Genomic DNA, 11,334 nt, shown 5'->3' with positions numbered 1-11,334 from the left:
AGGCCCCGCCTAGGCGCTACCTCGGCGTCGGGCGCGGGAGGGGCGGGGCGTCGGGCGCGGGAGGGGCGGGGCGTCGGGCGCGGGAGGGGCGGGGCGTCGGGCGCGGGAGGGGCGGGGCGTCGGGCGCGGGAGGGGCGGGGCGGCGGGACGCGCTGAACCACGGCCGGCGGGAGGGGCGAGGCCGGGCTGAACCATGGCGGGCGGCGGCATGGGGGCGGTGGAGCTCCGCGGGCAGCCTGGTTGCGCTGCACCCACACGACCGCGCCGTTCTCCAGAATAGCCCCGGCCGCGGCTGAGTCGCGCTTCGGGTGTGGACGGAGCCGGAGCCTCCCCGGGGCGCGGTGAGGACACAGGGCCCAAGCCCCGGGCCTTCAAGTCTTGACCGAGCGCATCCCCGGCCCTTCTGCGCCCACACCTGAGTTTTTGTCTGTAGGAGTTTCCGCAGTTTGCTAAGGTTGTTATTCGAGTTACTTATGTTTCTTCTCTCTAATGTGTTTTGTTCCCTCTTTAGAATCGACATCTAGAGGAGTATTCACCACTTAATTGATGATCAATACACGTTCGTTGAAAGAACCGATAGCATGCGATCGATACAGAGCATCTGCACTGGGAGTGTCCGCCCCGCCTGGCAGGGAGGCCTCGGGGGCTAATGGAGCTGAGGGTATAGTCGGCCTTGGACCCTCGCTTTTTTCCTTTCCTGTACCATGAAGATAACTGCCTTATCTCCCCCTCAGGACTGTTTTGGGGATTAAATAGGACGTTTAAATTACCAACGCTCTTTGAAATAAACATTTCAAAATTATTATAACCCTTTAGTACATGTGGGAAAACGTTGACATTCATGTTCAAGTTTATTTTTCTGCTGGCTCATTTAGGTTTGTTGAAGCCTTGAGTCCCTAGGATTGTCTAAGAACATGGGTAAATGTGTGTGGAGGCCTCCCTGGAGGCCAGAGAACTGCCAGCAGCCTTCGTGGTGTTAGGGGAACAGGAACCTAGGAGAACCAGGGTGACATCGTTTTAAAATCAACAACCCATCTTGGCCGGCGCGGTGGCTCACGCCTGTAATCCCAGCAGTTTGGGAGGTCAAGGTGGGTGGATCACCTGAGGTCAGGAGTTCGAGACCAGCCTGGCCAACATGGGGAAACTCCGTCTCTACTAAAAATACAAAAAAAATTAGCCGGGTGTGGTGGTGGGCACCTGTAATCTCAGCTACTCAGGAGGCTGAAGCAGAATTGCTTGAACCCAGGAGGCAGAGGTTGCAGTGAGCTGAGATCACGCCATGGCACTCTAGCCTGGGCAACAAGAATGAAACTCTGTCTCAAAAAAATAAAATAAACTCCATCTTAAAACCAGTGAAACCACCATTGCAAAATTATAACTGAGACAGTGAGAGATCTGACCTAACCAACTCCATCCTACTTTTAACCTCCAAACTGTCCTTGTTCATTCCTGGGTGTAGGCCAAACTAACTTTGGAAGAAACTTAGTTTATAGTTTCCCGAAACAAATCCTTTTCTTGCCTGGAGACTAGACTGCCTTTGTAGGACTAACAAATTAGCCACAAGTTTAGAAATTATGGCTTAGAATTCATGCAGCTGGAGATTACAAGATTCTGACCCTCCCTAAATTGCTCCTGGGGATAACATCACTATTGAAAAACCTAACATCAGTGCTTGAGATATTTTGCAGACCTTGCATTTGCTCAATCAGCTGGGACCATCCAGATTGATAAACTGGCTCATCTGATCTTGTGGCCCGCACCCAGGAACTGACTCAGGCCAAGAGGACAGCTTTGATCCATACGATTTCATCTCTGATCTGACCCCTTAGTGCTCCCAGCTTACTGGCCCCCTACCTACCAAATTATCCTTAAAAACTCTGAACTGCAGGGCTGGGCATGGTGGCTCACACCTGTAATCCCAGGACTCTGGGAGGCCGAGGCAGGCGGATCACTTGAGGTCAGAAGTTCAAGACCAGCCTGGCCAACATGGCAAAACCCCGTCTCTACTAATAATATAAAAATTAGCCAGGCGTGGTGGTGCACGCCTGTAATGCCAACTACTTGGGAGCCTGAGGCAGGAGAATTGCTTGAACCCTGAAGGCGGAGGTTGCAGTGCGCTGAAATCGCACCACTGTGCTCCAGCCTGGGTAACAGAGCAAGACTCCATCTCAAAAACAACAACAAAAACTCTGAACTCTGAATTCTTGGGGAAATTGATTTGAGTAATAATAAAACTCTGGTCTCCCGCACAGCCAGCTCTGTGTGAATTCTTCTTTCTCTATGCAGTTCACCTGTTTGGATAAATCAGCTCTGTCAGGCAACATGAACCTGATTGGCAGTTACAGTAGCCTGTAATCCCAGCTACGTGGGAGGCTGAGGCAGGAGAATTGCTTGAACCTGGGAGGCGGAGGTTGCAGTGAGCCGAGATCATGCCACTGCGCTCCAGCCTGGGCAACAGAGCAAGACTCCATCTCAAAAAAAAAAAAAAAAAAAAGATGGCTATAGTCATGCTTAGATGTAGGTACGCACTGAAATGCCAAGGATGACTTTATTTACATCCACCAAGTACTAGATCTTGTCACACTGCCAGCCCACCTGCACTTACACATAGCTTGGCTTTTACACTGATACAAGATGCCTTTGAAACAAAGACGGCACGTTCCTCCTCCTGCTTTCCGCGGGCTCCCCACTGTGTATCAGAGCAGCTGTCTCTCACTGCACTCTGTGACTGCCTTCAGTTCCTCCCTGCGCAAGATCCGAGAACTCTCTGTTAGGGTCTGGACTGCACCCCTTTCTCCATCAGCACTGGGTTCCTTAGATTCCTAGTAACAGCATGCTGAGGCCTGTCTTACAAAGAATGAGGTGAGGCTTAGAAAGATGGAACCATAACTTGCTCAGTCACGTGGCTAGTAAGTTCTTCAGCTTGAATTTAAACATTCCAGGACTGTGTCTTTCCACTCCGCCATCTTTAAAGCGGAGTGATAAAATAGTTTTGTTTTCTAAAAAACAATCACAGGCATAACTGATCACAGGTATAACCAGTATCCATGCGGGGTGTGGAAGACTGAATGAAACCCAGGCGGATTCCCAGCTTGCTCCGTCTCAGCTTGGGCACTGCTGTTTACAGCCTGTGTACTCCCCTCCCGCCCTGCCACCCACAAGTGTCTCACCTCCTTCCTCGACAGATCGACTGACACAACAAACATTTATCTTGGGTACACGGCGTGTCAGGCGTCAGGCTAAGCACTTTGATAAACTGGTTCTTTCAAACATCACAGGTGTCTGACGCAGGCACCATTATCCACGTCATAGAAAAAAAACAGTGTTCAGTGAGCCTGAGGTTAGCAATGTGTGCACCTCCACACACTCCTAAATGACAAAGCTGAGTTTTGAAGTACGATGCCATGAGGTGTCTGGAGTAGACAACCGAAATGACTTAATTGAGGTGTCAGGGGACTGTCTTACTTTCTGGTCACATAAGCAATATACGCTCATTGTGAGGTTTGCTTGTTCCATTACAAAAAAGGCTGTTTTAAAAGCCATTAGCGGAGGGATGGGAGGAGTTCTCTTCTGCCTGTTTCTTCCTCCTAAACAGCAAAATGACTGTGTCCTCAAAGGGATGTATAATGAGCGAGAGGCGAAAAAGAACGACCCTGATTTTCAATCCACAGTGTCCTTCGCCAGTGAGCAATAGTAGTTCTGTGAGTGGGAGAGCAGGACCGCGGTGCTTGCAAACAGCACTTTAAAACACTGGAACCCAAGTTCAGGATCTGCTGACAGCACATCCGCAGTAAGCATGAGGGTCTCTGGACTCCCGCAGATCAGGTGCTCAGCTTCTCAGCCTCACTGTGGCAAAGACTCTACCTGACCTAACTCCAGGCAGGGTCCTCGAAGCCCTCAAGGCTCTGACCTGGACCCCTGTCCCCTTTCGTCCAAAAGAATCCTGCTGGGTCAATGCAGTGACAGTTCCCCGCCCCTGATATCATACTCCTCATCCCTCACCCTCGGTATCTTATCACCTGGCCTGCCTGTGGCACGAATCCTGCCAAGTGGTTCTAGCAAGAACCCCCCTGGCCTGATGTCGCCTCTTCATAGTTTTCCATCCGCCCTCACCCTCTCCGTGGCTGTACATTCCCGTTTTTCTTCTTACACTCAGAGTTGAGCCCAGTCCCACTGCAGTGGCCCCTGCACCTATGGCGATTCCTTTGAGACTGTAAAACAAAAATAAAATTCTAGTCCGCCTGCCAACCCCCTCAGCCACGAGCTTTCCAAAGTAAACCTTAGAGACTAGTTCAGACCATGATGGGAAGTGGGGGTCGGACAGGCTCCTTATACCCGCCTTCCGTTGAAATCCAGGCACAGCTGACCTGCATTAACGTCAAAGCAGAGATCTTAAGGCTGACAAAACAGACTCTCTGTAGCAATAAGATACTACATTCCAACCTGACTCTAGTATAGCATCACATGATAGAGAGCAGGCCTTGGAAGAAATCAAGCATTTTACCCCAGAATACACTTCTTTGACATATTTTGAAGGGGCCCCACACAGCTGTCTCTTGAGGGGAAAATCCACATCCTGCCAGAATCCCCTTCACTTTCCAGGTCTTTTCCCTGATCTAGGAGAGATTTAACTAAGAGTCTGGCACCTCTTTTAGGTCCAATAAGAGCTCTGAAGATAAAAAACCTTGGTCTCCACAACCTTTATCGTAACCCAGGCAATCCTTTCTATTCATTCCAGGTCTCTACAATAATAACTTAACTCTTTCAATTAATTGCCCATCAGAAAATCGTTGAATCCATCTGTGACCTGGACACCTTCCACCTGCATCCATGGAGTTGTGTCACCTTTCTGGACCAAACCACTGGACACCTTACCTGTATCGATTGGCAACATGTACACCTCCAGACACTGCTAAATGACAAAGCTGAATTTTGAAATACGATACCGTGAGGTGTTTGGAGAAGAGAACTGAAATGACGTCATGGAGGTGGCAGGGGATCGTCTTGCCCTTTTCTTATTTTCTGCCTGTAACTTCTGTCCCCCTAAAATGCATAAAATCCAGCTAGAACCCAACCACCTTATGCAGCAGTCCTTAGGACCTCATGGGGCTGTCTCATCAATCAAAGTCCTCATATTTGGCTCAGAATAAATCTCATCAACTAATTTACAAATTTGACTCTTTGTGTTGACAAGTCTGTCTTACCGTTCTTTAATAAGGGCCGTGTATAATGTTTTCTTTAGCAACTGTGGTAAAATTAAACCTTAGAAATAAAGAGAAAAAGAACTCATTATAGAAAACTGTCTTTCTGCTGATGCGGGCATTCACTGTGTCCATTTCTTTTTCCAAAAAGTGTATCTTTCTTAAAAACTGAAAAATATTGAGCCACAAAACACAGTGCTGATGGCTTGCATGCGGGACACTCGGGATATCGTACTAAAGGGCTCTGATGCTGTCTTGGTGATCTCTACACTGGGTGTTACTTCTGCTGGCTGTGTGACCTTGGAGGGGTTGCTTAACCTCTCTGAGCCACAGGTGTAAAAGGATGAGATTGGTCCCTAAAGTCTCCTCCAACATGAAAGCTAGACAATCCTGAATCTTCTGCTATTTGAGGATCAGACAAACAACAGTTGGCAGGGTTCTTCCTGTTGAAAATGATAACCCCGAGGTAATAGCCGTAATTATCAGTACCCAAAGAAGCCTTAAATCCTCATTGGACGAAGCCATTGCCATAACAACCAGCCTTTAAAAATGCCCATAACAACCAGCCTTTAAAAAGTGCCCAAGCATGGTGGCTCGTGCCTATAATCCCAGCACTCTGGGAGGCCGAGGCGGGTGGATCTCCTGAGGTCAGGAGTTCGTGACCAGGCTAGTGAAACCTTGTCTCTACTAAATATACAAAAATTAGCTGGGTGTGGTGGCACATGCCTGTGATTCCAGCAATTTGGGAGGCTGAGGCAGGAGAATTGCATGAACCTGGGAGGCAGAGGTTGCAGTGAGCTGAGACTGTGCCACTGTACTCCAGCCTAGACTACAGAGCAAGACTCCGTCTCAGAAAACAAAACAAAACCAAAAAAAGTGCCCTGACAAGATCATGTTGATTCTAGGGTGACAAAGATAGCTATTGTGGGGCCACCATAGCACACTGTCCTCTAGGCCCCCTCCCGTGGGGACATTTGGCAGTGTCTGGAGACGTTTTTGGTTGTCATGACCTTGGTTGAGAAGCAGGTTGCTGCTGCTGACCTTCAGAGGGGAGAAGCTACCAGGCTTCCGACAATGCCCAGGGCAGCCCCACGGCAATGGCCCAGCCCCAACATCAATGGTGCTGAGCTTGAAAAATCTATATCCTGGAAGAGGACACACCTCCGCTTAAAAACTAAAACTGTAGAGAGAGGGATGCTGGCCTCGAAGTGGACTTTCCGCTGCCCCAAATAGGCCTGCTCTCCAGCTTCATCTCTTGGAATGATATCAAATGGCACTTGGGTGACCTAAAGGACTTTAGTACAGCTTTAAGAAATGCTTAATTCAGGCCAGGCATGGTGGCTCGCCTCTGTAATCCCAGCACTTTGGGATGCCGAGATGGGTGGGTCACTTGAGGTCAGGAGATCTAGACCAGCCTGACCAACATGGTAAAACCCCGTCTCTACTAAAAATACAAAAGTTAACCAGGTGTGGTGGTGGTTGCCTGTAATCCTAGCTACTTGGGAGGCTGAGGCAGGAGAATTGCTTGAACCCGGGAGGCAGAGGTCGCAGTGAGCAGAGATCATGCCATTGCACTCTAGCCTGGGCAATAAGAACAAAACTCTGTCTCAAAAAAAAAAAAAAAAAAAAAAAAGAATGCTTAATTCATACCTAGAGAGAGGTATAATCACTTTGATTTATTTTTCATCCCTGTTACTATTTTAGGAACAAATTTATAGACTCAAACCTAGCCTCCCCTCTCCCCCAAACATACAGCATAATATGGTATAAATCAAATATACAGATGTATAAAAGAAATTTAAATTTAGTGAAATTTCTTTTTTTTTTTTGAGATGGACTCTCACTCTGTCACCCAAGCTGGAGTGCAATGGTGCGGTCTCGGCTCACTGCAACCTCTGCCTCCTGAGTTCAAGCAATTCTCCTGCCTCAGCCTCCAGAGTAGCTGGGACTACAGGTGCATGCCACTACACCCGGCTAATTTTTGTATTTTTTTAGTACAGACAGGGTTTTACTATGTTGGCCAGGCTGGTCTTGAACTCCTGACCTCATGATCCGCCTGCCTCAGCCTCTCCAAGTGCTAGGATTACAGGCGTGAGCCACAGCGCCTGGCTGAAATTTAGTGAAATTTCGTGTATTTAAAATGTCAGGTAGAATGTTACAAAGTAGGCAGATCCAGAAAGCAGCGTTGGGAAGTGGTGTATTTGTTAAACACCAAACAATGAAAAGTTACCTAAGAGTTTTCTTTACAAATCTTCTCCCCACACAGTAGCATTGAGTTTAGCTTCACAGACAAGGATGTGAAACGTGGGATCAGCTGGTCAGAAACCAAGAACAGTACTTAGGAAATTAAATTCCAATTCGCATTTCCCCCCTCTCCTGCGAAATAACGAGACCCACACGGTCGTGATGGGATGAGACATGCAATGTCCTCTGTCTCATAGGGAATCCGCATTTCACATCAACTCGTGAGTCTCCTGCCTGGGACAAGGCGGAGCTGACTCATTCTGAAGATGATTCTGCAGGCATGGAGTTCATTCCAGAGGAGGTTAGAGTCACTCAGCATGAAGAGAGGGTGTAACAGGATGTTGTCTCTGCTGAGGAAGTTGGGCTGCCACCCGATGGGTTGTCCGTCATCACCCCAGGAGAGGCTGGGCCAGGTTGTGGTGCGTCCAACCCCCAGCCCTCTGGGCAGACCGGTTGTGATCTAAGTCATTTCAAGGTAAAGAGCAGCTGATATGTCAGGACCTGCGACACGGTGTTCAGAGAACATCTAACACAAGCCAGCTGTCTCTGAAGGGGTGGAGCGGGGGGAGGCACTTGTATCTTGTGGGCAGAGGCTTCTTGCCAGACCACAAAGGTGGGGAGGGGTCTGTGTGGGGCCACTGAGGGGCTTGGAGACTAAAGCCCCATGCCAGTGAGAGAAAACAGGATGGGAAGAGCCAGGGGAATCAGGTGGGGATCCAATCTCTGACTCCATGGAGGACTTTGTAAGGTTTGGACCCAGAGTAAAGGAAAGTTTAATGCATGACATAGACTAACCTCTCTGTTAGTTAGACTAACCCATCTGTTAGTCTATGTCAGGTTGTGTCTATCAAGACCCGTGTCATTCCATCAACTTCTCCCTTTCCCAGAAGGGTCACTTCTCTTTCACTTGCTGGGAAAGGGAGAAATTCATGGAATGACGAAGGTCTTGATTTCATGGAATGACGAAGGTCTTGATAGACTCAACCTGAAGTGGCCCTTAGAAGCCAGAAGATCTGGCAGCCCCAGCAGATCTCATTGGCTCGGAGGTCTGTAGGGAAGAGGATATCACAAGAGTAGCAGCACAGTCACGGAAGGGGTTCTGGGGCTTTGCAGCAAGGCTCCTTCTCCTTCAGTGGCTGATCTCTTTTGAAGAAAGAACTTCCGGCTTGCTTCTGGGCAGGCAGTGATGGCCTGTTTGACCCCAGGGCACCAGGTGAGCAGCTGAACCCAGACATGCGCTGTGAACTATCCACTGAGCCACCTAGCTTTCCCCAGCTCACTGCATCCTCAGAGCAGGCATGGTGTTGGCATGTCTCCAGACGGCTTGCCCATAGTCCCTGCTCTCCACTTTCACCCAGCCTTCCACCAAGTTCCCTCTTGGGTGCTTTCCTATGAGTAGTTGTCTGACGATGAAAAATGTGTGTTCGACAGCAGCTTTAGATGCTGAAGTGTTTTGGAGAAGAAGTATATCACTGTTATATTCTCAGAAAGATCTCAAGTTCTGAAAATATCCGTTATTTCCTGGGAATGCTTATAAGAACGTCCTCACTACAAAAGAGAATCAGGCTGATAGACATGTTGAGACCAAATAAAGATATTCAAAACAAATAAAGATAGTCAAAGACAAATAAAGAGACCGAGTTGAGAGGGAAACCTCATTTTTACATAAGACTGGAAAGTAACTGTTGTGGGTGCCTGGCGATTATCTAAAGCCAATGGTGTGATGCAGGGGTTAAGAAGAATTTACCAAGACAGTTGTTGGTAAAGAAAGGCAGATTTATTAGAAAAAGTATGAAAGTACATTGCAAGGGAGCAACGGGCAGGCCAGCAGGAGAGGAGCTGACTGCCAAGAAACAGAGACTTGCAGGGGATTTGGTAGGATCGTGCTCGTGGTGTGTGCTGGAGAGGGCTATGTACGGTGCTAGTAACGCCAAGGTTGCAGGGAGCTAACTTGCAATTTTTGTATCAGCTGAAGGTCTGGTGATCGCTGGGCACAGGAAGACTGAGTTATTTGTGCAGGGGGCCTGTGTGTCCTGGACAATGAAGAAAGGCAGACTCACAGCTTATCCTTTTGCTTTCCTTTGGTCCCACCAACCTGAATCCCCCTCCTTTATTAGGACTGTACAGTAACAAGTATGCAAGGGAATGAGAAAATTTCTTTTCTTTTTTTTTTTGAGATGGAGCTTCACTCTTGTCACCCAGGCTGGAGTGCAATGGCGTGATCTCAGCTCACTGCAACCTCTGCCTCCCGGGTTCAAGCAATTCTCCTGCCTCAGCCTCCCATGTAGCTGGGATTACAGGTGCCCACAACCACAGCCGGCTAATTTTTTTGTATTTTTAGTAGAGACGGGGTTTCACCGTGTTAGCCAGGATGGTCTCGATCTCCTGACCTCATGATCCGCCTGCCTCGGCCTCCAAAAGTGTTGGGATTACAGGTGTGAGCCACTACACCCAGCCTGTTTTTTCTTTTTCTTTCTTTTTTTTTTTTCTTGAAATAGTTTCACTCTTGTCACCCAGGCTGGAGTGCAATGGCATGATCTTGGCTCACTGCAACCTCCACCTCCTGGGTTCAAGCCACTCTCCTGCCTCAGCCTCCCAAGTAGCTGGGATTACAGGTGCCTGCCACCATGCCTGGCTAATTTTTGTATTTTTAGTAGAGATGGGTTTTCACCGTGTTGGCCAGGCTGGTCTCGAACTCCTGATCTCAGGTGATCTACCCACCTTGGCCTCCCAAAGTGCTGGGATTACAGGCATGAGCCACCGCACCCAGCCAGGAATGACAAAATTTCAAAATCACCATCTGTCAACTCCTAATAAAAATAATGATGTGGGCCAGAATCAGTAACAGATTCCTGAAACTATTAGGCAGAAAGACAGTGAGGAGCTGCACACCTTGCCATGTACCAACCTCCCAACTTATGTGCTTATCAGAAGGGGGAGAATGTACCTTGCTGATGAGGAGATCAGGCTACCACCATCTAACTCAGAGGAAGATCTTTGCGTCATCATAGTGGGATGTGAGCCACATGCCTTCTGAGGCTGTCCAGTAGGAAGCACACAGGACCACCTGTGCGGGATTCTCGAGTAAATATTTAACTTAAATAGATAGAACTCTTGATCAACCTGCCAGTCAGCAGGAAATACAGGGAATAGGAAACAAGTTAAATGACACCACAAGGAAACAGATGAATTCAGACTTCAGGCATTGTCTTCTCAACAATCCAATGCTATACAAGAATAAAAAAAAGTGACAGGACTATTCCATTAAATAAGACTTAAGACAGAGAACCAAATGTGTAGTCCTGAATTCAATCCAGATGTCAACTAACCAGTTGGAAAATACATTTTTCAAGTAATTGGGAAATTATGGATATAGCCAGCATTAGATGATGTTAGATCCTTAATTTTGTGGGATGGTTAGTGGCATTGTGGTTCTACAGGAAAAGGTTCTTATTTTTTAGAGATGAGTAGAGATGCTTTTAGAGATGAAATGTCATCATGTCCCCAATTTACTTTAAAATACATCAGCAAGAAAGAAAGCTAGATGAAGCAAAGAAGGCAAAACGTTAGCAGCCGTTAAACATAAGAGCGTGTTTCTGTTCCTTAATTATTGTCATCTCAACATGTCTATATGTTTGGAAATTTTCATAATAAAAAGCAAATAATAAGAAGAAAATGATATTTGGAAAGATTCTATTAAAGAGTGAAAAAGATAACCAGGTAGGCCAATGACATCTTCTCACCTGCCGCCCACCCTCCTCCTCTGTTTTGTCCACAGGGTTTCTCAATGGACCGATTGCCAGAGGATGGGGTGTCAAGAATTTGGGGTGTCAAGGTTAAGTACAAAACATGGACCTTTGTCTGACAAGACAGGCTGGCCACTGACTGT

General features: G+C 47.7%; 2 long non-coding RNA genes across 2 annotated transcripts; one reads left to right on the top strand and one right to left on the bottom strand.

Annotated features, from left to right (window-relative positions):
- Positions 1 to 138: 138 nt before the first annotated feature.
- On the top strand, positions 139 to 802 carry LOC104007511 (uncharacterized). The gene is made up of 2 exons (XR_681760.5): positions 139 to 341; positions 512 to 802. It is a non-coding gene; the product is annotated as an uncharacterized LOC104007511 (long non-coding RNA).
- A 1,732-nt stretch (positions 803 to 2,534) lies between these two features.
- LOC129135630 (uncharacterized) lies at positions 2,535 to 3,257 on the bottom strand. The gene is made up of 2 exons (XR_008536592.2): positions 3,171 to 3,257; positions 2,535 to 2,843 (listed from the first exon to the last, which is right to left on the bottom strand). It is a non-coding gene; the product is annotated as an uncharacterized LOC129135630 (long non-coding RNA).
- Positions 3,258 to 11,334: the final 8,077 nt, after the last annotated feature.

This window comes from Pan troglodytes, chromosome 7 (genome assembly GCF_028858775.2).
Source record: "Pan troglodytes isolate AG18354 chromosome 7, NHGRI_mPanTro3-v2.0_pri, whole genome shotgun sequence".
Lineage (NCBI taxonomy): Eukaryota > Metazoa > Chordata > Mammalia > Primates > Hominidae > Pan > Pan troglodytes.
The sequence above is the reverse complement of the archived record's forward strand: the minus strand, read 5'-3'. Positions and strand labels throughout refer to the sequence as shown.